Source organism: Amblyomma mixtum, chromosome 2 (genome assembly GCF_055824585.1).
Source record: "Amblyomma mixtum isolate Tamu chromosome 2, ASM5582458v1, whole genome shotgun sequence".
In the NCBI taxonomy this organism is placed as follows: Eukaryota; Metazoa; Arthropoda; class Arachnida; order Ixodida; family Ixodidae; genus Amblyomma; species Amblyomma mixtum.
In genome coordinates this window covers 302,080,968-302,107,498 of record NC_143013.1, presented here as the reverse complement: position 1 = coordinate 302,107,498, position 26,531 = coordinate 302,080,968, and the positions used below count along the sequence as shown (strand labels likewise).

General features: G+C 46.7%; 1 pseudogene across 1 annotated transcript; it reads left to right on the top strand.

Moving 5' to 3' along the window:
- The first annotated feature begins 7,804 nt into the window (after positions 1-7,804).
- Positions 7,805-16,649, top strand: LOC149364709 (myeloid differentiation primary response protein MyD88-like; annotated as a pseudogene). Its single transcript, XR_016289213.1, has 7 exons — positions 7,805-8,077; positions 9,801-10,203; positions 11,579-11,626; positions 12,022-12,057; positions 12,147-12,315; positions 14,753-14,844; positions 15,878-16,649. The product of XR_016289213.1 is annotated as a myeloid differentiation primary response protein MyD88-like (transcript).
- Positions 16,650-26,531: the final 9,882 nt, after the last annotated feature.

The following is a 26,531-nucleotide window of genomic DNA, read 5'->3' as shown; positions in this document are numbered from 1 at the left end:
CCCCAAGGCTCCCCTGAGTGGTCCAAATTGTAATATCATCTGCATATAACGCGTGTTGAATGCCTTCCACCCGGGCCAATTGGCTTGGGAGGCGCATCATAGCAATGTTGAACAGGAGCGGTGATAACACTGCTCCCTGAGGGGTACCCCGTGTTCCCATCATGTAAGGGCCGTATTCCTCGCCCTCAATCCGAAGAAAGGCCTGGCGATTAGACAAGAAATCTCTTACATACGTGTAGGTCCTAGCCCCACAATCGGTAGAACTCAAGTTGGCCAGGATGCTTCCGTGTTTCACATTGTCGAAAGCCCCTTTTAGATCAAGGGCGAGGATGGCTTTGTCATTGCGTTGCATAGTTGTGGGTCGTATTACATCCATGTGCAGCTGGAGAAGGACATCCTGTGCAGACATGTGAGGGCGAAACCCGAACATGGTGACTGCAAAGAAGCCCTTACTCTCCAGGTATGGAGAGAGGCGATCCCGTACCATCGTCTCCATAAGCTTGCCCGCACATGAGGTTAGTGATATGGGCTGCAGGTTGTCCGTATTCACGGCCTTACCTGTTTTAGGCATAAACGTCACAAGTGACGTTTTCCACTCGGGAGGGAGTGGACGCCCGTCTCAGATCTGGTTGATGTATTCTAATAAATGAAGGTAGGCTGAGTCCGGTAGGTTCGCCAACAGGTTCACTGTTATGTGGTCCCGTCCCGGAGACGTACCCCGGCGCATTTTTGCTAAGGCCGCCTTAGGGTCGTGCAACTCAAAAGGGGCATCGAGTGTTTCATTAGGCCTGCCAGAGTACCTGTACTCTGGCCCAGGCGGGTCCTCCATACGACAGAGATATCTGTCGCACAGAGTGTCCGCAAGTTGCGCCGTCGTACCTTGGAACCCTTGCAGAGCCCGCCGGAGCTGCTTTTGCGTCTCCCCTCTCGTTTGGGAGTGGTCGATTAGACTGCGAAAGAGACGCCACGTCCCCTTCGAGCTCATCTGATGAGCTGCGGCGTCGCAGCGTGCTATCCAATTTGAATCTGAGAGCTCGGCAGCATACGCTGCAGCCTGCTCTGTGAGTTTGGCTATGCGGTTGCGTAATTTGCGATTAGTTTTCTGCTTTTTCCACCGTTTAGTTAAGCTCCGGTGCGCCTCCCACAAATGCAGGAGGTGGGTGTCCACTGCGGGGGTCTCTTCGGTGGTTTGTAGTGTTGTGACGTGTTGTTTCTGAATGTTGTATATGTGGTTAGCCCACTCCGCGTAGCCGCCGGAAAATAGTACGGGAAGGACAATGTGATTCCGGAATTTGTGCCAATCGGTCAGCTTGGCCTGACCCCATTTTTTGCGCGCTGCCTTTGCCTCGAGTGTAATCCGGAGAAGGAGGTGATCGCTGCCTAGAGAATCTCCCAAGTTCTCCCAGGCAGCCGCTCTAGCATTTTTAACGAGAGAAAGGTCTGGACACGTGTCGCGGGTTACCGAATTCCCCACTCGAGTGGGATACGCTGGGTCCGTGAGCAACGTGAGGCTGAGGGTGGAGATGAGCTCCGCCAGCTTACGTCCTCTTGCCTGTTCGAAGTGGTAGCCCCAATGAAAGCTGGGAGCATTGAAGTCTCCAACGATCACTAGAGGCTCTTTGGCTGCCAATTTTATCGCGCGAAGGAAGATTTCATTGAAAGTTACGCGCGGCTTACGCGGAGGGCAGTATATGTTGAGGATATGTATTGACGGGTCGCGGCGTCTGAGAGGCAGTACTCGGACCATTGTATATTCTTGCTCGGTACTCAAGTCTAAGTCGACCTGAACCACAGTGTAAGCCTTATTCACCAGGATACACGTAGAGGGCCCCCCCTGAAAGGTGCTGCAGCCTGATAATTTAGCGTCTATGCCGGGCTCCTGCAGGGCAATGAGCGCCGGCATGTCACCTAGGGACTGCAGGTAAAGCTGGAGGTGTGACCGCTTTTTCCAAGCTCTGAAACCCTGCAGTTCCATTGGATGATCTGGAATTTTTCAAAATTTTTAGCATTCCAATTACATCTGCTAGCCATCTTGTTGTATTTATTTAAGGGCGATCGGATTAGCTCTGGCCGGGAGCCGGCGCAACCCCAGTGAGGGGCCGCACCGACCCACCAGCTGCCGAGCCTGAACCATGTTCCTCCGCTGCCTGGCGGGAGGCTGTCTTACGTTTGAGGTGAGGGGAATCGCAGCTTGTGGCGTTCTTAATTTGGGTGCTGACCCAGGGCTGCACGGCTTTAAGGACCGAGTCAGTGACCTGGGCCATAAGGTTGGGAAGTGCTTGCGTTAAAGCTGCCTTGAACATGTCCTGGAAGGACTCGCGGACTGCCGACATGATTTGATTCGGGAGGGCCGCCACTTGCTCCTCCAGTTGCTCGGTTTGGCGCTGCAGTGCCTCTAGGCCGGCAACGCGACCAGTAGATCCAACTACCGTGTCCCCGCTCTGTCGCGGGACGCTAGTGAGGCAAGATGTTACGGATGATCCGTCATCCTCGTCGTCTGGCTCAGCTTCTTGCATTGGTTCGGATGACCCGGCCTGTTTGGCCTCTAATTCCTGAATTTTGCGCGCTAGAATTTGGTTCTGGCGCCTGAGCTCCTCTACCTGCTGCTGTAGGGCGGTTTTGGTAGGGGAGGGACGGGTAGGGGGCCCGGAGACTGCCCTACTCCAACTGCTCACCTGTGGTTGGACGGGTGCCAAGGGCGGGAAGTCCCTGGCGTTGAGGACCGGGAGCACCGCCTGGGTCGCGGACTTGACTGGTTTCGATGGCCCAGCTTTGGCCTTGGTTTCCTGATCAGCTGGCGCTTTCTTGGCCTTGGGCGGAGGAGCCTGCTTGGGCCCCGTCTTTGTCTTCGATTTGGATCCTGATGGGGAGCTGGGTTTGATGGCTTTCCGGAACTGCCCGGCACAGCCAGGAGCTCCGGTAGGGTGGCCGCCTCCGCAGATGAGGCAGCTCGGAACACAGTCATGTTCCGCCGGGCCGTCAGGAGTGGCATCGGGAACCTGGACTCCGCAGCGTTTGCAGCGCCCCGGCTGCGGTCGCGGGCACGCATCGGCCCGATAGCCCACTGTGCCACAGCGGTGGCATGCAGGCACTGTTTTCTTGTACAGGCGAACAGGGAGCCGTTCGTAGCTGTACAACACCGTCCGTGGCACCTTAGTCCCCGGGAAGGTGATCACCGCAACCGGGGTTCCCCCCAGCTTGCGCACAGACACCACATTTGGTTCCGCACAGAGTTTTCTTTTAACACTTTCAGATGTTTCGTCAGGCGAAACACTCACGACGCCGCGAAGAACGCACCGGAGAGTTCGGGGTGTCCCCGGAACGGTAGCTCGCGTTCCCCAACCCGCAGCACAATATCCCGGAGTAGCTTCTCCGCTGCGTCGACTGATTTCAACGCACATACTAGCACGTTTTGGTCCCAAACAGGCCACACCGCAAGTCCTGCATTTGCGTCGTCCCCGAGGATGCTGCGGATTGCAGCGCCGGCTTGTCCAGGACCAAAAGTTGCTCTTAGGTCGACCGTGTTTCGCGGTTTCAGCACTACGACGATGTCGTCTTTTTCGATACGCGGCGTGTACTGCGGCCGCCACCGGGGTTGCTTGGAGCGCTTCGAGGCTGCGTTCAGCGCACTCCCGCCCTGCGTATGCGTAGAGCTAGCCGGCGCCTGTTGCTGGGTGGCACCAGCACCAGCGTCCCTCGATGCCGCCGCCGCGTTCTTCTTTCCGCGACAGACGCGGACCATATCTTCAAGGTAAACGTCCTCGGTTGGTAGAGGATCCTCGCCTTGAGTCGTACCCTCGGATTGGTTGGTATCCATCGTTACGATCCGCAAGGACTTCGGGTCGTACCCGGTGACTTGATTTGGAGCCGCCGGAGCCGAGGGATCCCCGACCGGGGCCATCGCAGGCCCCGGCGCCGTTAGGCTTAGCACCACCGCGGCGTGACGAAGACTTGAAATGCCCGAAAAGTGGTCAAAAATTGGCCCCACCTTTACAAACGTGGTGTAGACGGGTGCCGCTCAGGTTCCTGGAGACGATGGTACCAGGCTTACAGGGGGAAAATTTGATGTATCGCAATTGATTGCGATCTATCACGGAGCCGACGCGGCATGCGACCGCTCCCGTCACCGACGCTGTCTCTCGTCTCACCGTCTGGTCTCCCCGATGTAAAATCGGCCGCATGACAGTGGGACCTTGTAAATCACACCACAGCAACAGTTGACAAATTTGTTTCTGTGTTTCTTCTGTCAAGCCTTCTTTATACTTTCCTGATTCACTCTCTTGCACAGGCCTCCCAACTTGTTCCTGGCAGAGAAAAGGAGCTTCACGCCGGCTTTGTTCACAATTTTTTTCAGGTTGTGCGATACTCGATGAACATACGGAATACATGTTATGTTCTTATTGTCCAGTTTTCGCGTCTCCTTCTGAATTCTGCATTCTTTTAATATTGATATCGCTACGCGAACACGCGAAAGACATAGAAAACAAGTCACGCCGAAATAACATGGTCATTCATTTCGCAGATTGCGACAAATGTAAGGCATTTTCAGACCAAACCACTATCATCGCCAAGTGTAGAGACCACACCTCACGCCTGATATCGGAGGCCTTTCACATTCACACATTAGGCAACTCATGTGTAAGCCAACCATCGGTGGCTCTATTCCCACAGGAGATCGCTTTTCTTAATCATTGATGATATCCCGAATGTATGCCTTGTCATGTTTACACCGCAGTTTTCCCTTCTATGCTTTATATTGCACCCCTCTTTCGCAATAAACCATTTGGTTGTTAGTTCAGCGCATGTGTCTGTCTCTTTTTCCGTCCCGTCCGTCAGCGCCGTTTTTCCGTACCATTCGCTTGCATACCAAGCGCTTGGCCTGAAATTTTGCAGGACGTCGCAAGTAACCTAGACACAGCTCAGCCACAACCAACTCACATTTGGCAGAGGCTGCTGTCCCTCCCCCGTCTCATCCTCGAGCTCGATAGCCGCACCTTAGCTCCGACGCCCGGTATGCCGAAGTCACCAGCCAGCCAGCCCTCATATATACTCTGTTCCGGCGGGCTCGGGCAGCGGTAAACGCACGGGTTCCGCGCGTCGAAGTTCGGCGGAGAAGGACAACGTTACTAGATTACCTGGTCAGTTTGTAAACTCCGCTGCAGTTCGGCGGCCAAACGTGGCCCCATTCGTCTCCCTCTTGTGAGGTGGCGCTTTCGACGCTGTTGGCCCGCTCCGGCCGGTCTCTCGTCACACGAACTATCGCTATGAGACTAGCGCGCCTTTCACGGCACTTTACGCCGGTAATTCCTGTTTAACGAAGACATTTCAAAGATAGTGCGCAAATATTATTGTGAATGTGCAACTACAGTGGTATTAAGGCTGCGCGAACGGTCCTGGGCGGCAGAGGTACGATCAGGATGTCTGAATCACTAGCTATTTCGATGAGACATCTGGATCTTGGTGTGGTATAGTTTTTATGCGAAGCATACTACTTTAGCTACCACTTCAGCCCTTCACCGTGGTTATGCGCCTCCAAATCACGTGATACATGACGTCACACCACGTGACACGATGACGTCACGACAGTAGAGAAACGGGGGCCCACCTCGCGCCGTCGCTGTGGTTGTGCGCCTCCAAATCACGTGATACATGACGTCACACCACGTGACACGATGACGTCACGACAGTGGAGAAACGGGGGCCCACCTCGCGCCGTCGCTGTGGTTGTGCGCCTCCAAATCACGTGATACATGACGTCACACCACGTGACACGATGACGTCACGTCAGTAGAGAAACGGGGCTCCAACTTGTGCCGTCACTGCGGTTGCACGCCGTGTGAATCACGTGGTATGGTGACGTCACACTCCCGCGCATTTCGAACGCGCGTTCACACTCCGTGTAGGTGGAACGCTCGCTCCACCGGGCAGGCGGACGCGGCTTCCGTGGCAATCCAGGCGCTCACCCAACGCGCGTCTCGGGGTTAGTCGGCGTTCAGCTGTAGCCATGCCGTTGTCTTCCCCCACGACGAAGGCTTCTAGTGGTTGTACTAAAATGACCAAGTATTCAACCAAGGAAAGCCATGTATTACCAAGCCTAGCCATCAATATGCTTCGCATCTGACCAGGGTTAACCAAGTTAAGCCTCAGCCATTTTTTTGTTTCCTTTACTTTCAAAGAAACTAAATGAATCTTTGCTTACGGCGAGCCACGAAACGGTAGATGAGTCGCATGTTGCCGAAAATATCGAAACCTAAGGCCATGTACGATCGGTTTGAAGCAAGACAGTCAAAGATCTATACGTGCTTTTCAAAGAGAGATGCAGCACTACCACCATGAAACCTCGACGTTATTAAGGTCATAAAACACGAAAAATGACGGTAATAGCACAGGTCAGATTGAAAGCAGTTTATTAAATTCATATAGGAAAAAAAACATATTCCCATATTGGTGAACGCCGTTCCCCTGTCAGTTACAACGATGGTCGGTGCACCGTGACGAAGCACAATGTTTTGAACGAAAAAGTTCGCAATTTCGTCAGCGGTACCACGAGGGAGAGCTTTAGTTTCACAGTACCGGGTGAGGTAGTCGGTGGCGACCACAATGTAGCGGTTACCCAGCGAGGACTGTGGAAATGGGCAGAGTAAGTCCATGCCAACTTGGTGGAAGGGGGCTTGTGGCGGATCAATAGGCTGCAGTAGTCCGGCTGGCTTAGTCGGTGGCGTCTTGCGACGCTGGCACTCGCGACAAGTTCTGACGTAACGCTGTACAACTGCAGCAACCCTGGGCCAGTAGTACTTCTGGCGTATCCGCGCCAAAGTGCGGGAAAAACCCAGGTGACCAGAAGATGGGTCATCATGGCACGCCTGCAGGACTTCGTCGCGCAAGGCCGCGGGTACGACGAGCAGATAGATAGCTTCCGTCGGGTGGTAGTTTTTCTTATACAGAACGCCATCGCGCAAACAGAACGACGACAGTCCACGTGAGAAGATTCGCGGTGGAGACTTAGCGCTTCCTTCAAGATACTCAATGAGAGGCCGTAGTTCAATGTCGTCGCTTTCGTGTTGAGCGACGACGGACGTGTAGATGGCGCCGAGAAAAACAAAATCGGTGTCGGGATCAGCTCCGTTGTCCTCAACAGGAGCACGAGACAATATACATATTAATGGGAGCCACTGTTAATGGGCCAAACAGTTACAAGAGACGTGCTTTTACAAGAGACAAGAGACGTGCTAGAAAAAAAGTGCATTCTTGTAGCAGTAACAAAGTTCAGTATATGACAAGTGAATGCCGACACTGCTCAGCACAACCCAAGCGAGCAAGGCTGCACTTCTCTAGCTCTTCCAGCACTTTCCAGAAAATGTTTGCAGCCTTGGCGATAGTCAGTGTGAATTGCGATCGCTTATCACGCAGAACGCTGGTCTTGCTTTGGTTTGGGAGCAGACAGGTCGACAGCTCGGCCGCACCGACTCACGGACGCATACCTCGGGTGCACCGATGCTGTTGCGCTTCTGTGTTGAGTTGCAGCCGGAGCATCTGGAAAGGACACAAGAGCAGCGATCAGCTTGCAGCACAGTTTAACCCAACAAAGAAACGCCTGGCACAAAACGCTTCGCTGTAGTCTTCGCTGACGGGGTCAGCGCGGCTACTCTGCTGAGAAGCCGGTCAAACAGCGACGAGAGCGCCCCCGCTCAGCGGTACAGGCAAGGGCGACATCCGCGGCGTCGGAGTTTGCTAACTGAAAAAGTAATCTAGTAACGTTGGAGAAGGAAGCGGCGCGAAGAGGGAAATGGCGAAAGGTCAAACAATAGAGAAGGAGAGGTGATCCAACTTCCGTTTGCGAGGCGAGACCGGATGAGGCGCAGGAAACCAAGCAACACTGGCCTCTTTCAAAGGTTGCCTCTCTCGTCCTTGGTTGCTTCCTTCCTCCGTTATCGCTGCGAACTGCGTCAAGGGACGATACTTCGGCATCACGCTTGCGCAGTTGTTAGGCTTGCGCAGTTGCGTGTTGCTTCGATGATTTAAACGTTACTTATGAAGTTGTAGTGGTTCCTTCAACTGTTACCTCGACTGACAACAGGTATGCGCTATTTTGTAACTGTCCATCGTTTGCGCTTCGATTTGTGGGGTACATACCGGTCGGTCGAACAGCGCACCCGCGCTCGTGAAACACACCTGATTATGAAGAATGGCCTGAGGGGCGAGTTGATGCATGATGAAATGAACGGCGGCGCAACAAGGACACTGTAGTGTGCCTTTATTATTAGTGTCCTTGTTGCGCCGCCATTCATTTCATTTTACATCTGATAATCGCTAATGATTTTGTGCACAGCGATAAATTTGTGAACCGCTCTTTTACGCATTCCTCTGTATGCGGCGTTGCCGTCTGCTGGGTTTTCCCATTGGTCGACCCCACTGTGCAAGAATAGTTCCTGTCGTTTCGGTTTAGTGCTTTGAACTCGAGTATGGGAAGCATTTGCAGTAACATCCTTAGCCTCCTTTGTTGCGAAACGTTGTCATTCTTAGACATAACTACTCAGTAAGCTGCTTACTTGTTCACTGCCGCGGCTGCAGAGGTCTATGTGGCTTTCTAAGCGATTCGACGAGCACAGCTAGCTCACACCACGAAGGCAATTTCGCGGGGCCAGGACGGGCTCGCTGCGTTTTTCCATCGCGTGTGTTGATTGTTGCTTTAGCTTGGTTTTGCGAAATTAACCGTTAGAACGAATATAAATAGATCGTACCTCACTGTGCTGGCAAATACTGCGCACGTATTAAGGAATCCAATCTTCACCGAAACCAAAAAAGCATAATTTTTGCTAATTTTTTTTTAATTTGTGGTGCTAATCAATGGGAAATTACTGACAATCATATTACGGCTGAAAGAATTTTCGGTTAGACTCCTTAATACGTATGTGACAACGACCCACTTAATTCCCAACCCTTGCCTGCTAATAGCTCACTGAAGGCATCAATTCTTGCCTTCCTGATGGAATAGGTATTCACGTGATGGTTCTCACACAGCTGCCGCCCTCAACGCTCAATCACGTTCCGCTTGACACTCGCGGTGGTACAGGAAGTTCTGAGTCCACCACTACGGACGAGGCAGCCGCTGCTGAACGCTTTCAAGGTTGCGTTGCACACTGTATAAATACCCCTGAAAGTAGAAGAGTGGACAGCCGCCGCAAAAACTTGTTGGAAGAACTAGGTACTCGACATTCAGAGGTCATGGGTTCGGATACCAGTGGCGGCTTGGGGTTTTTATTCTCTTGTCAAATTAAATACCTTTCCTCTAAACAATGATTACACGACTTGTTCCTCATTCACCGCGCCAATATTCAGGAACAAAATTAAAACAAACATTCCCTTATGCCTCCATTGGTTTCAGTCACAGTTGGGTTCCTTAATATGTATGCCATAACAAGCGCCTCATTTTCCTACCCTGTCTACGCACACAGCATACGTGTTCTCTCTGAGGAAAGGTCCATAGTAATGCGCCTGCTCGTTGTTCACTTTAGCTTCTTTTTATGAAGCAAACTGTTAGGAAGCGTATATATGGAGGGTACCTCTTCACTCTTCCTTATATCAATGCTTTGTCAAACCAAGTAAAAAGCAGCATAACCGATTTCAACATGTGAGATAAATGCTTCTGTGAGTTTTCTTTGTGCTTGGTACTTTTCTCTGTTTAATCTCCGGAACTCCACCTTTAATTTTTTCCACCATTATTACGCAGTTGGCACTCTGGGCTATTCATAACACGGATTTTCCCATAAAATAAGCTCAGTACCATGTTCTCCTATTAGGTGGAAGTAAGCATCACCCCATTGATGCCTGACGGGCCAATCATGGCTTACCCAAGGCTCACGGGGCAAGATGCCGCAGAGCTGACACCAGACAGCTGCCAGGATGTTCCGTTAAGTGCAGTGGGCCTCAAGTGCCGGTCCATACTTGCCATGCGCCTGGACGTACCTCAGCTGCTTCTAGGACCGTCAGGCCATCGCGATTGGCGAGGGTTGGCATTATTGGCACGGTTCAGCTGTGATGAGGTGGAGCTCCTGAGGGAGCAGGGGAAGAGCCCTACGGCATCTCTTCTGGACCAGTGGGAGATGCGATCAAGCCAGCATACGGCAACTGTTGGACGACTTGTGCAGCACCTGATGTGCCTGGAGAGATACGATGTTCTCGATGATACCAGCGCAGAGCTTCGTAAGAGACAAATATGCTGGCACCATTCTGTGCACTGACTTATTTTAGATACTTGCACACTCTGATATAGTTAAAGGCATTACGCAGGTTACTTTTGGCAGTAAATATTGGCATCGCTGTTCCTAAGAATGGAATAATTAATGAATGCAGTGTCAAAGCCAGAAAAGCATTCCTTTCATTGCTACTACAGCTATAAAGGCATCAAAATTAACTTGTGCTATAGAACAGAAGTTGAATGTCGAGGTGGATACCGCCGTGAGACGAAATTATATTAGTGGCAGCCGAACGTTCTTTTTCTAAACATTGTGATTACCACTGAACACTTTAAAACAAAATACTGACAGCATAAGTAAATATTCGAAGATATAATGTTTAACATTCATTGAAATAAATTTACGGGAACAAATGTAACATAAATATGAGTTGAACCATTTTGATCAGGTGTTGGAACATGTGATAAAATCTATCTTGACACGTTAATTTGCATTAGCAGTTCTGTGTAGTTTGGGGCAGACAAAAATTTGCAAAGTAAATTGTAGGAATCTCAGAATCCGAAAAAAATTGCAGTACTCTATTAAGTATTTTGTGACACTTTGGCCTGTCTGTATAGAAATTCCAGTCCTTGACACGGCACACAGATGAGCTTGCTCGTGTGGCTGCTTCTTTCAATACAATATGGCGCTCTTTTGCCTGTCCACCTTATGCTTGCTTTAAAGGGCTGGAAATACGCTATATTTCTATAGATTTTTTGTTTTGTAAAGTTGAGCTTGCTTTTTTTCCTTAGTAGCATATATTAGCTTTAACTGAATATATGTATTTGCTTCAGTATGGCATCAGCTCGAAAAGGCAGTGTCTGAATGTTGCTAACTTCTTTTCTTGCTTCATATCCAATATTGTTCATCTGAGTCCAAGCTCCGGCATTAAAAGTAATGAAGCTTTTTTGAGCACAGTGCTTAGAAAGCATGTGTTTAGCCACTGTGCCTGAGGATTGACACATGAATGCAGACCGTGGTATAATGTGCGATAATACCGCTAATCTTCCACTGAAAACGTCACCCTCTATATTCCTGCGGCTGCTAAATTCACTGCAGTCATGACGTTGCCATATAAACACAGGTGAAACAGAATTGTGCAATAGTGTATTAGTGTAGGATATTAAACTGTGAGCGATTAAGCTACATAATTTAAGGTGCTGCTAGGAATAGTATCCTGAACTGTGTATGTCTTAACTGGCTGCGGTAGCCGACAAGAATCCTTGAGTCCTTTTTTGGTTGAGAAAACCTGTTGCTTTTTGTGGCTTCGGATGTTACTCAAAGTGCGTACGTAGGTTATTTGCATCATGTTAATTAGTTATTTTATCTAACGGCTTTTTCAGAGCAAGACATAGAATTCTACCAAAAGAAACTGTTGCGTGAACCCTCAGGTTTGTGGACAAATTTTCCGGGCTTTAAACTGCATACCACTCAAACTAAGACACATTAATCTGAGAACTTTTCCTTGGCATTCCTGTGAATATTGAAATATTATCAGAACTTACATTTTGCTTTGCACCTTGTCAGTGCTATTGTTTCAAGGTTCTGCTTGTCGTAGAACTGCAAAGCATCTTTTTTCTAATGACCAGTCTTGCAAAGCAAAAATGAGGGAGCTATTTTCTTAACTGTATTTTTTTCTTGCTTTTACTGTCCCTATGGTTTTCAGTTCATTAAATATTTACTTTCTTGTTTTATGTTGTGCCGTTAGACGTGGTTGTGTCTGTTCGCTTTCATTTATTAGTAAAAATAAAGGACGTGAACTTACTGCACTTTTGATGGTTTCCAGGCGTTATTCAGAAGCCTGTCAGCAGATCATCACTGTGTAAGTAAAGCTTTTGCAAAGGTTGGGAAAATTTTCCGTGTTCCTGCTGAACTAGTTATAGCTCTGATATCTACCAACTTTAAATGCAGGTAACCCCATTTATGATGCATTCGTCTGCTATACTTCGAAGGACTGGCCAACTGTTGAGGTGTTGGTAGACCGACTGGAATCTTTGGGATTCCGCCTTTTCTTGCCGAAGAGGGATCTATACGCGGGTGTGTTTGAATACGCCACATTCTACGAAGTCATGGAGAAATGGTAGGTAGCCCTGTCTGTGAGCTGGCCTAAGTGCTTCGCACTTTTATAAAAGCTATAGAACTTCATTAAAAAAAACAAGAAGAGGAAGACGCAGCATCAAATTCATCGCACCATTTCATAATCTAGTTTTAGCCAAGAATGATGGACCGTAGGAACATTGTACAACCTCTTTGGAGATATCTGCATTCAGAAGTGATACTATTAGCATCGAGGTTTCAGAAAAGATTGATTCATTGCACTCTGCGCTTCCAAAATTCGAAATTCCGAATTTGCTGGTTAATCTGGGTGCAGTTTGCATCTCAAATGGACACGCAGTTTATTCAGAGAGCTGATGGGCATCGCCATGATTTTTATCACTTTGGCTCCATTGTTTGCCCTTTATGCCATAACAGCTTCATGTGTAGTAGCATTAGTTACTACTAGTTGCAACTCTGTATTTTAAACAGCTTCAAATGCACTCAGATCTTGTGAGATTATAAGTCAATATTTTCTCGTTTTTTAGCCACGCGAAATGTTTGCTGTGGCATAATTTCCTAAATTATTAGCGGGTATTGCTTCAGGCATGCTAGTAAAAGTGTCTGTTCATGTAGGAAATTTTGAACATCCGTCTTATTTACGGAGGTTAAATAGCTCCACTGCTCTCAATTGCTACTTTCGGGAGAATGCAGGAAGGTAGGATTGTTTACAAAACAAGGGACGCGCATCGAGGTGGAGCCTCAGTCAGCTAGCCTAAGTTTGAACAAGAAGACTTGTCTTCGTCTCGGTAAGGACACCATCGCAGAAGGTAAGTACGGCCTTTACTGAGGGGAGAAAATGCTGGTGACGTGGTGAGGGCATGCAGTGGAGAGGATGGCAGAAGGAGAACTTCAATTCGCATCTTCCCGGCATGGAGGTTGTAGCTTGTCTGTTCGAAAAAAGACAGTTGGGTTGACCTTACAAAGGTGAACAACCGAAACTCAGCAGCACTGCATAACCCAACGCGGAAACGTAATAAGGTATGGGCACAAGAGGAGAGGGAAAACGAAAAACAGGACACAAGGGCGACTTCAGTTTCACAGAATGCCAGAATGAGCGATAAGAAAACAAAAAGGATCGGGAGAGAGTATGGAAGGAACGGATCACTGGAGAAAACAGCAGCAAGTGCTTAGAAAAATGCAGAAGTAGATGAAAGTGAAAAGAAAAAGATGATACCAACGAGAGAGGGATGGTATGATGGCTAATCAAGTTTCCTCTTTGCTATGCCACTTCTGGCAGCCACCATTCTTAGAAAACTGCTTTTCAAATTCACGTTCGCCACCTTGCCACCTTCTCCACTCCCTGCCTTGAACGTCACGCTCCTCGCTGGTTTTTCTACCGTGGTGTCAAGGCCGTATTTAATCCCTGCCAATGATAACCTGACTTGCGCAGATCAAGAAATGTCTTCTCATGGAAACTTTGCTCAGCAGACTAATGTTCTTCCTTGACCTTTGTTCATCTTGCTTTTGTGGCCACTACTCTAGGGGCATTCTATACGCATTGTGCGCTTCTCCTTATTGTTCATTGCAGTTGCGTGATCGCCAGCTGTTGCAAAATTATTTGTATTTGCAGCTTCAACCATGCACAAATTTCTTGCAACAAGTACTAATTTCGGCCATTGTTAACTATGGTTAGAATTGTTTGTAAATGCAGCTCCGCCAGCAGAATTTATTGGTATTCTGGTATATTACTGGTTTCAATCATGTACAGCCATTTCTGGCAGGTTTGTAATCGAAATAAATGAAAAAATGTGCATGATAATTGAAATTACAAGCCGCGATATTGATCTTCATCATGCCGTTCGCTCTTTGTCCGTAATAGACGCGATATTTATAGATTTAAGGAAGGCCTTTGATAATGTTCCTCATCAGCGCCTCATTAGGAAGCTTACAAGATGGAACATAAATAAGAAAGTTGGTACATGGATATATAATTTTCTATGAAATCACATAGAGTCAGTATTCGTTAATAACCATTCTTCTCCAATTCTGGAGTAGGACACGGTTCTGTACTCGGGCCAATCTTGTTTGTGGAGTGATTTTCTTTCATAAATGACATCCGTAGCAACCTGTGCTCTACAGTGTCACTATTTGCACATTGACGGGTATGGAGACAAATTAATAACCCTACGGATGCATACTATTTACCGAGGGACCTGATAAATCTTGGTAATCGGTGCAGAGACTGGCAAACGGAGATCAACGTGTCTAAAACGAAAGCCATTACGTACACCGCTATTAAATCTATGTTATATACTTACAGTATAAACGACGCACACGAACAGTCTATCCATTTTCAATGTTGTCACTGTCTTCAAATCCGCGTAAAAGATGTAACTGTTTTTCCTTGGCTGATTTGTTTCAATCGTATTTATCGTCAACTGGATTTGATTTTCATCCTTCTATTCATTTTACTCTTTCAGGTGCAGAAAAACCATAATTGTATTTTCACCAGAGTTTCTCCTGTCAGAAGAGTGTCGCGCGCAGCAGAGGTTTATTGAAAGCATAAACATTGGTGAGTCAAGCACCATGAGCCCCAGTGACAGCACCTTTTCAAGTGACAAGTAAAATTGGTTCGAATGACTGTAAGATGCTAATACAAACCCTGTTGCCGGCTCAAAATACTAGAAACTCACGGATTCGAACTTGAAGGAGACTGATGATTAGTTCAAATTTTGCGTAGTTTTAATTAATAGAATTTTTTTTATTCATTCCACGGGGCCGAAGGCCATCATTCTGAACAATTTGAAAGTTCAGAAGAACAAGTTTACTGCACAGGGAGCTTTAATATAAGATGAATGACTGAGTTTGTGCAGAGTAATGAATTCAGTGTGGCTATTTCTGCACTATAGTTTATTATATCCAATGGGTATTGCATATAAGGAGGAAAACTACGTAGAAAAGAAGAAAATGTGTGCCTCTCACGCATACGTTCTGAGTAATAATTTGTTGAATGCTTGTTCTGTCTCATAACGAGCCCCCCTTTCCCCTTCCCTCGTCTCTCCTTTCATACGTAAAGTTATTTGGGCGGTGCTGGTAGGTTAATAGCATGGGCTCCATCTGTCAGTGGTCGTTTTTCCGGCTGTTGATACAATTATAACTAAGTAACAGCCTATGAAAGAATGTTTAATTAGCACCAACACGGATGATGATGCCGGAAGAAAGGGTAGTTGTAACCACAAGTAACAAAGGAACAGCGCCTGTCTTATCGTTTCCAACTATTCCTGTCATGATAATTTATATCTGTCCTGCTTTTACGCCGCATTAACATCAAAAGCCATTTAGCCGAAGCCAAGTTCCTTTTTGTGCACAAGGCCACTGAGCTATTCTAATGCGTTTTCCGTGGTGTTACAGCGGACATCTTGGTGAGGCAGAAACAGTGGAAAATGGGTTTGGTCTGAAATAAATGAAGAAAAGTGCTGAAAACTGCACTTCAGGACCCTTCTTGACACTGCATTTTATATCTTGCATAGAATTTACCAGCTCAGGGAGTGTGCGTGGGCTTTGCAGCTGTTCGCACGCAGCTTCAGTGTGTCTTCCATGCACAGGGCAAAGGAAACAAAAGCTGATTCCTGTCATCATCAAGCCGTGTCAGCTGGTTGGCACCACAAGCATTCTCTCCAAGATCAGCCTTTGCGATGACAGACCAGCCGAGTGGGGATGGAATAAGCTTATCGAATCCATCCGCTGCTGCTGCGACTCAGTGTCAGTCACCACGCCACATTTGTGTATCCAGCGCGGTGGGCCCTCCTCGCCGTCGGTGGTCCCACCCTAGCTCGTCGCGCGCGCAGCAGCCTTGCCTCGGAAGCACGGAGCTATGCAGGCCAGGGCTCACTGGAAGGACGATGAGACGGTCGTCACTACAACGGTAGTGAACAAAAGCGGTGTGTTCCGCCGGTCGGGCAACTTGTTCCGTCGGAAGATAGCCAACAGTGTGTCCAGTGCTTCGAGCGAATTTCAGCGTATGGATTCACTTGAGTGGTTTACCAGCGACGTAGTGACAATCTCCTGAAAAGCTTGCTGCAGTAAGCTACCCTCACGCTAATACTAAACGCACTTCTGAGTGCCAGGTCGACTTTTAATAACAGTTTTTATTCAGTGAAATTTTTTGCAGTGGGCTTCATAGATTTCATCGGAGATTTTCATGTACTTTTACACTGAATAAAATGGAAGTTGGAAATGAAATCAAATTAACTGAATGTGTGCGTGAGTTCAGTTTTGCTTTGTTTTCGTATGTAATTCGAGAACTCACTATATCGTACTGAGAGAACTTCCTGTTTGTGTGAACAGAATGAATTATACACTGTTTGTAGCCTGGCCTCTTCAGATTTATGTGCTTTCTTTTGTGCGCATGTGATTAGAGACTGGTTGTTGTAAATGGCCCCTGCATCACAGAGACCCGCTGTCTTGCCGAGCAAGAGCGGCGCATCGCCCAACTACGGAAAATAGCTTCGCGAAGAACTCTCCAAAGCGCGCTGCTACGAGCGGCATGAGCAAGTTACGTAAGCTCCGGGAGATGTCTAGCTATCGAGACCGCTCAGGCGGTGCGGCCTTCACTAAACAGTTTTGGCGCACTACAACGGGCCTTATATGCATTGTTATTACTCGTATCAGTGATTTCACCTAGAAGACTGCATGTTTCACCGCTTCTGGGGCCGTTCCACAAAAACTGAGCTTTCTCCCGTGGCACGGTTGAAGCCCTGGCACACTCGTGCGACTCCATAACTCGCCCCGTAAGCTTCAGCTACGCAAGGGGAATGTATAAGGGCCACGAAGACGTTGAAGCGCTATGTGCTTACGCAAGAGGGAGACGACCCTGGCTGTCTCACGCAGGGGTCTTAAGCGGCGCACAGTTGGCACAGGGCCTCTGACTAGAACCCGTTCATCGTGAATGGTTGTACTCGTAACAGTATGAAACAATTATGTTTTCTTCTTTTTTTCCCATACTCAGGAGGCAAGAGGTAAGTTCGTCAATACATTTTCCAAGCATGTCCTTTCAATGCTAAGAATCGCAGCTAATGCAGCATTTGATGAAAGTATTGTTACCAACTTACTTTTCAGCCTGATCGTCTAGTCAGTATAGAGGCGGCCGTTCATTTTGTGCTGAGTGGTTATGTTTAATTTGCAATTGTTCCGAAAAAGATTGCCGGAGCTGTGACGAGGATAGAGCATGCCGCCGCGACAGTGAGAGGATTGGAACTGACGCGTTTATTAATCCGCCCGTGCCGGCGTGCGCTAGCGCCTACTGCTTCGTCGTCTACGGGCGCCATCCCGAGCTCTGCGCGAAGGACACTACAAGGTAAGAGCAGTACTCACAGAAGCCGTGATGAATGGGCTGCGATGTTATGAACGCAGAAAGTTCAGAAGAAGGCCTAGGTTGGATGTAGTTTGGGGCTTGAAGCGCCAAGACTTCTGGCGGTCACACGAGCTTAAATTGGGTCAGGACGGGGTCAGCTCAGGCTTCGGCCAAGTCGCAATTGCGGTTCGAAGGCGGCAGACGATATTGTGCTCCAGGTTTACAGAATGCAGAGTGGTCTGCTGCATAGTGCCACCAATTTATGCTGCCTCGTTGTTGCCTACTTGAGGAAAGTCGGGCGAGCCGGTGGCATCCATTTTTATTTCAAATGCTATTACATTTCAAATTTAATATAAAATTTAATTCAAATTATTTGAATTCCAATTCAAATTTTTTCAACTTCTTTTCAGATTCGAATTTCAATTGCAATTTTTAAATCCTTTAATGCTTCTTTAAATCCTCCTCTGCCCTCAGACGTGGTGCGCTCTGCGCTTACCCTGCTATGACGTCACAGTTTCAGTTCCTCCTCGCTCCAACTTTCCTCGTCACTTCACAGTACACTGGGAGACGGATGTCGGGTTCTCCTTCGCATGGCTGCTCTAATGCTAACGCATTAAAAACTTCCCGCTCATCAGTATGCATGTCTTGCATTTGAGTAGAAAAAAGCACTGGGATGGTACTGTCAGCCGCGATTAGGAAACAATCAGAATTGGTAAATGGCCAAAGAATACAAAATGATGAAGATAGAGCTATGTGTTTTCGATGCTTTTTCAGCCGTTTTAGCGAGAGCGTTAAATACCTTACTGCATTGGCTTTAAACCTTCTTTCCAGGCGGGGAGGTTTTTTCTCGCAGTTTCAGCCGTTACTTGTTTTTCTTCCGTGTGCCTAACTATTCAATAGCGCCTCTTAGGTCGCTTTTCATTGCCCCATTTATCATCAGCCTGACTACGCCCACTGCAGGGCAAAGGCCTCTCCCATGTCTCTCCAATTAACCCTGTCCTTCGCCAGCCACGGCCACCATATTCCCGCAGATTTATTAATTTCATCCACCCACCTAGTTTTCTGCCGCCCCCTGCTACGTTTGCCTTCTCTTGGAATACACTCCGTTACCCTTAAGGACCAGCGGTTATCTTTCCTTCGCATTACATGCCCTGCCCAAGCCCACTTCTTCCTCTTGATTTAAACTAGGATATCATCATGAACGCGCGTTTGTTCTCTCACCCACTCCGCCCGCTTCCGATCTTTTAACGTTGCCCCATTTATATCCTTCAATAAATGACCAAAGTCAGGAAGGGTGCCATGTACACGGTGACTTAGTAACAGGCGTTTTCATTCGGTTTGCTCCTTGACTCTTGAAAAACTGTTGGCTGCTATAACTAACGTTCGAAATAACGATCCTGTTCAGTCGCCTTCTTGTCAGCCTCTTCGTTTAAGTAACAGTCTGGCTTGGGCAAGTTGCTTCATAACTGCGATAGATGTGCCTTTTTTTTTCCCTTCTCTTCTGCGCCATCTTGAGAATATCTCTGTTTACTTTGTTTCCCCCATTGTCGTCCGCATTTTCTTTCTACATTTACGGCGGTGTTTGGCACAGGCTTGCAGCGCAATTGATGTCTAGGGAAAGAGCAACCTCTACCTCAGCCGTCGGTGTGGCGCCGTCACGGCTTGTTGCCTCCAAGCCCTGTTCGATAATGCATTTATCTGCCCCCAGACGTCTTAATGAATGCACTTTTTGCACACACTTTTGTTGAAAGCAGCGGCCATCGATTTCTCGCAAATGCGAGGCTCGTCTACATTCTACGTAATAAATTGTTGCCCTCTAACTTTCCAGCATCCTTCTTGCTTTGCGCGAATTCTATTCTCGCAGGCGCGTGGTTATTTTCTTCTATTAGAATTTCCCCCCACCCAGAAGCAGGCAGTGCAAGAGCCCAGCTACAGAAGCTGCCGAAGGACAATAATTAGACTTTGTGCTTTCTAGCTTTCCGAAAAGCGCGGTACCATGACAACGCACTTGCGCACAGGGTGATTGATCCCTCGTGAGGCACATAGACGAACAATAAAAAAAGAATATTCAAATGGACGTACGACCAGACGATCATTACAATTGTGTCAGCAACAGCTACGTACATCTACGTACATGCTTAACTGACTCATATATTGACTGAGAGTTGTTTCGAGCAGTTTATCGAAGGAGGCACGTTAAGTACTTTTGGACAGTTTTTTGGCGCTGCCTGTCTACGGTGTGTAGTTGTCAAATTAACGAATAAAGCGTCACTCGATGAGAAACGCGTAATGTGACCACCAAATGTAGCCCGACTGGTCCGAGTACCCTGCATAATTTCATTCAATTGAAAGGTTTCAAAGAAGTAATACCGACAAGTGCAACTGGTTCCAGAAGAATTATTGCTCTAAATCTCTCAAAAATGCAGGCTTTTCTTCTACTGAGTATTGGATAAAATGTAACATCTTATTAGAGGAACAGACACAATAGTATTATAACTAGCAAGTTACCGAAATGATCGACAAAATGTTCACGCAAAGAATATTCGGTTTAGTGAGGATTGCAGTGATGTAAATTTGGAGGGTCAGCATTTTTTTTAAATACCCTTAATTTGCTAACAAAGGTGGTTATATAGGTTATATTCATATTACTTATAATTTGCAAAAAACTTCCGACCTGAAATTTGAAAGCTGTGGGACCACTGCAAGCGTGTTCTTCTAAATTTCATTAGCCTTATTTCTTTAAAAAATGGCAGTGGTTTAGCTCTGGTTAAGCCTAGTTGTGTTGCAAAAGCAACGGTGGCCTGGCTACCTTAGGATTCGCTTGTGGTTAGGTGTTTAGGCGTTTTGGGCCAGCTCTATTGTTTATACACGAAGAAGATACATAGTTAAGCGTTGGTGACAACTTTATTTACACCAGTGAATGCGCTTCGATGGTCAGTAAAGTAGTATGTCTCTACTACTTTACGCCGGCGGCGCCATCTGGCGAAGCGTGGCGGCGGCAGCTGCTGTGGTTGTTAGGCGACGGCTCAAGGTCATTCGTGGAGTCGGCGCCACGGCGAAAGTGCGGCCACTCTAAAAAGGAGAAACGGTGGGCGTAGTGTTTCTTTCGCAATAAAAAAAGGAAACCCGGGATTCTTAAAACATTTCACGTGACAATGCACTCCCGCAATGTAAGCACCCTCAAGAGTGCCCGATTGAAGGAATTTGGATGTACAAAGTTATAATGAAGGAACATGCCGCTGGCCACTGTAGCCGCTCTGCCATGAACGCGGGCGCTTCATTTTGTGGATTCTTGATGGTGCAACATAGGCGTGAAAACTTTGTGCAGCACGAAACCATCTGTGTTGTGACATAACACGGTGACGGCGTGCCGCGTTCTTGCTGCAACATCATGCCTTCGACGAAGCGAAGACTCCCAATGTGGCCAATGAGTTATTAATTAATTGCAGCTTAGCTTACCCAATTACCTTCAATTCATACGCTTTTGAGGGGTGGACATAGAGTGAGGGTGGTGGTGGTGGTGAAAAACTTTAATCAAAGACAGCTTGAGGGTAAAAAAAAAACAACCCTGCAGCATGGTCGGGTGAGGGTGGATGATGGACGAGGTAGGACATATTCCCGTAAATACGTTTAAATTTCGAAGGTTCCTTTTTACACTTGATCAAGGAACCACGGAAATGTTGCTTTGAAGGAAAAGAATCAAATGGACATCCGTTAACTTGCTCTGCAACTTTTACATCGAAAGGTTGCGCCAAGAATGAAGAAGTTTTGTAAGTTATCTTTAATAGTTCTCAAGTCAATCAATTCAATTCTCAAGTCAATCAGTTCTCAAGTCAATCAAGTCAAGTCAATTAAAAAAATCAATGACTTGAACAGGACGATTGCGAATAACGATGCATAGTTGAATCTGAACAGCCTGTATATAAAGAGGCAGATGTCAGCGGGGAAAAAGTTAATGGGAGGAAAGACAACTAACGCCAGTAATTTCTGAAAAAAAAAACAAAGCTAATTTACTGATCACCGCACGTTGCACCATGAAGAAAGTCCGAAGCCGCTTGGCATGCTTGAAATTATGCTGCAAGCAATACCAAAACATAAGGAGGCAAAGACGAAAGAAGCATGTGTTGCCTTTTACTCTTTTTTGCCGCCATATTTACCATGGTTATGCTTCGTACTACTGTCAATGCAGCTATATATGTTTAGAGTATTGCTGGTAAGTTTTTCGTAATTATAACAGATTTTTCTTATGTCGCTCGAAAAGGAAAACCGAACTGCTTACTAAACAGTCCAGAATGACGATCCTTTTTTAACCATTTTTTAACAGCGCGAAAAGACGACGACGTTTACACACACAACACGAGCGCTGACTTTCAACTGAAAATTTATTAACACAAAAGACATTTATACATAATCCCGCCAAACAAACAGACAAAAAACCTACTTAAGTTATCTTAAACATCCGGCAACGACTTCTCAGGAAGGGCAAATTCACGGTTCATCAATGACAATGACGGTTTAGCGACACACGCAGAACCCCCCTTATCAATGTGATAGGCCTCTATTAATTCTCTTACCGTCCGATCTTTGTGTTGGAAAACTACAGACGTGTCTTGAAGCAGAGGGGTGCAGGTGTGTTCACGTTGTCTGCAATGCAGAGCTAAATTTGATCCGCCTGCTTTGTCCAACGAATGAAAATGTTCCCCCAGGCGGTCGTTTAAACAGCGTCCTGTCTGCCCTACATACCATGCGCCGCAAGACAGGGGAATTCTGTATACTACCCCTTTCACGCAATCGACCCTCCTTTCAGCATGATCAGTGGTGCATTCACTTTCGGTCCTCCTACCAAGTAGGGACTCATGCCTTCTTTGTACAGCCTGGCAGATATTGCTCAATTTTCTACGGGATGAAAATAAAACGTCAACCTCATATTTACGACCCACTTTCTTCAGACGGTGAGAGACCGAGTGGACGTACGAAATTTTCAGTTGAAAGTCAGCGCTCGTGTGGTTGTGTGTAAACGTCGTCGTCTTTTCGCACTGTTAAAAAATGGATAACAACCAACTCGCCCAGCTTTCTGTTCCTTTTTTAACCACATACGCGGCAGCACTGTTTAAAGAGCAAATGTAAACAAATTTAAACAAAAGCGCTCGTCCATGTCTTGTATTTGCTTTGTCCTCGTTTTTCTGTGGAATTTTTTCAGTATGCATTAAACAAATAAATTCAAATTGGTGCCTATAAGAAATCCAAAAAAAGAAAGTTACGAGAAATAGCATTAAGACACCGTGAGCGCACTCAGTGATCGACGTATTACGTTACAACAAAGGAGATTTCTGCGATAATTATTACTTTCTTAAGCATGAGAGAGGAAGGTTCAAAGGTGCAGCCACTTTCAGATATTCATCCATTATGATGTGAGAAACGTGAGCTTATACAAGCAAAGTAAAACGCTGTCCCATTAGTGTTTGTTGTGCAGTCTGCGTCCGTGATGGCAATCCAAAGTACTACGGCAGTACGTGTTCGGAAACCATGGCGAAAAAAAAAAGTAAATTTTGGCGGCACGTGCTTGACAAATGCGAGGATGAGGGGCTCGTTTCTCTCCTCATCAGATCAATACTCACACAGTCGGCTTCAATGCAGTAATGATGGCGCTATCACCCTCTATACATAATGATCAGCGCTCTCTCAACGCCTGGTTGCGTATAAGGGCCGCTGAAAATATCGTTCGAGGCGATTTCTAAACACGCAGTGGTGTGCGCGTTCTCTGCAAACGGCTTCCACAAATGAGGGTCCGTTGCCAACGCTTCAAGAGTGCACTCTTAATGCGTGAAGCGAAGACGCTAAGTGCGGTTTGAGATCAGAAGGGGAAGAGATCCCGCCCACTCCGTAGCCTGATCATTGCAGCGTGTCGATTTGGATTCTTTCACGGTGCTCCAGCTCTGGTGCTTTCAGAGTAATCATCCTCGACGGCTTCTCGTCGAGCCTTTATTTCATTGTTTGGTATTTTCGGTTTTGAAATAATAGCACGAAAATATTGAACGAAACGCAACAAAACGCGAAGCAGCACGTCTAGCCAATGTGATTAAGAAATTTTTCGGAAACACTTCTAAGCAGTCGTTTCAAAAATCAGTTCAGTGGAAGAAGATTTTTGCACTTGTCACAATAATACACAGTTCATAATGATTAGGTAGGAATGATAGTACTCAGCGGTCTTGCCATCGTTGTTTACGTCAGGGGTTAATCACGCCATGATTGGTAGAGAGAGGTTGGCATGATCAGTCTTTAGGTAGATAAGTCAGCGTAACATCAAGAAAGGAGAGAAGGAGGAGCAGGTGGAGTCAAGAGAGGTGCCTGCGGTACGGCAGAAAACGCTGCCTAAAGCTGAATGCACTGCTGAGATTAGCGAGCACACTATCAATATCAAGCTTGGAGATTTGACATCAGTATAATACACGACCCTTTCACTTTTTGTTCTAATATTATTTCTAGCATCCCACGGTCGTATTCTGTTCAACTTTTTGTTCTGATGGATTATTTTTCCTCTTCACTATTGGTCAGTACGTCCTTTCAGACCACCACCGTCGACGAACACGGTTCGCTGTCAAACTGCCGCAAATCACCATTGATAGCAGAGCAAAGGGAAATTTAAAATGAATCGCGAAGAGATATGAGCTTACGGGTCGCATGTTTGCAATGGCATTGCTTAAAAGCAAATCACAGCTCGCAATGCATCGCAGAAACTTTCGCACGCTTTGCCAACGTTTTCATGGCTTTCAGTTCATTGGGGTTCTTGCTGATTTTGTTTTGTGCAGGGCGAATATGAACGCTTTTACAAGGAAGTAAGTATACAAAACAGAAAAATCACAAGCAGAACAAGGAGAAAGTCTTCTTGAATGATTGTGATAATATTAAAGTATACTTTCAAATTTGAAAACCAGAATAAAGAGGACATTGAGCGCGGAACGCACCTGTGAATTCCTGCGGTTTTTCAGAAATGCAGCTTGTAACGGGGGAAGTTCAAAACTTGCAGATGCGAAAAAGGCAACAAAGAAATTGTCAGAAGGAACAAGCATTTCAGGTTATCGGTGCCCCCGTATTGAGTGGCTCACCATTGCCAACCACAAGGCAAAAGTAAATCTGAATTAAATTCAAAAATAGGAAATTCGGGTAAAGAAAAGAAAGAAAGTACTAAATAAGCCATCGAACCGCCAAAAAGAGGCCGGCGGCAGTGTGAGTGACTTCCAGCGTTCCCACTAACGAGTATTCAAAGATAGGGCGTAGTGTGCGACGTGGGCAAGGAGCATATCGTCTTTGTGTGGTTGTTGTCCTCTGGTGAATAGACGCACATCCACGGCGGCGCAATGACCAGCGTTCAGGGCAAACTCAGAAAGAGAGACGGATTACCAGTACTCAGGTCGAACAGCGCTGGATAGATAGTTCAGGATTCTGTGAAGGACTATGATATTATTGTCAGAGTCATTAAATACACCGTTATGGAGGAGAATTGTGGAGTGAGAAAGGAAGTCTTGAAGGAAATTAAAGGTTATAACAGGTTAATATCTTGGCTGCAGCAATATAACAGTTGAGAAACAACCACAGTGGCTTCAGGGCTTGCCCCTTGATGTGTGCAGCGAAGGAAATGATAACGGGAGTAGAAAGCGGGAGCCCTAATCGAGTGAGAGAGATCCCCAGATAAGTTCTTCTCTCAGCTGCCAACCACCGGCTGGTAACCATATGTTGATCCAGGTACTCAACCTGGCCGCACAACTCGCAAAGGTTCGACGGTGCGAACTCTGAATGTCGTAAGTAAAGATTTAGAAATGGTATGCTGCAGCGCAACAGCGTCATGGATACATGGTACTGTGTTGAGCTGCATGAACGAACACATCCCGCAACTATTAAATGGTGGTGTTTGCTGTAGAATGTAATGGCCCATGGTTCAGAATGGGAAAATGTTGGTGCTGCGGGAAAGGGGCCATTGCCAAGAGCGTAATGTTTTGCATGAAGGATTCAATAGGCGCATTACGCTCTGAATTTGCTAAGAAATCAGCCGTCGGATTTGAATACTGTCCGAACTTTCCTCGTAACCTATGAAACCGCACATTTTTTTGTGTATTGGAACAAAAACCCAAAGTGGCCAGCTGAGAAGGCTATTCCTCCAGCTTATTACAGCAGAGCAAGACTCGTCGTCTTCAGAAAACGCTTATATTTTATTTGTCGTTTTTTTTTCGGGTGCTCTGTTGGCTTCTGTCATGTATGCCATAAAGAACACTTCTTTCCATTGTCTTGTCTGCTCAAGCGTTCATGTTCTATAAGTGCAAAAAAAAAATGTTCCATTATTTTGCTCTTATCAATTAATCTAACAAAATTGTTACTCTATACCGTTTTGCACTGAACTGGAACCTGTATAGCTGGCGTTAACAAACAAGGGTGTGGAACATGAAACATGCTTCCAAGCACGGTTCTTGATATGTTTTCGTAGCGACAGCACACTGCAATTAGGAATCCACAGAATATAAGAAGAAAGCGGGACACATATCAAATTAAATATGCCTTGATATGAAAAATCTGCTCAGATTATTCATAGCGCTGAAAACGACTAGATGTACATGAGCACTGCTAGGAAAGACGGTGGTGACAAATGCTGCACTGTTTTCCCGTGGTCAAGTGAGTATGAAGCAGTGATCGAGTAATGAGACATCTTATGTCATGCATTTTGTCAGTGTGCACTCATTGAAGCCAAATATTTTCAGCCAAATTGAAAAAGCGCATACCACAGCCGGCCAAAGGGTTTCTAAAACAGCTTCCAAATGAAAGTCAGCACAAAAAAAAAGGGAAGAAAAAAGCCCCCAATTTTTTTATCAACGCGCTCGGCAAAAAATAGCATATAAAATTCAACAGGTCGCAGT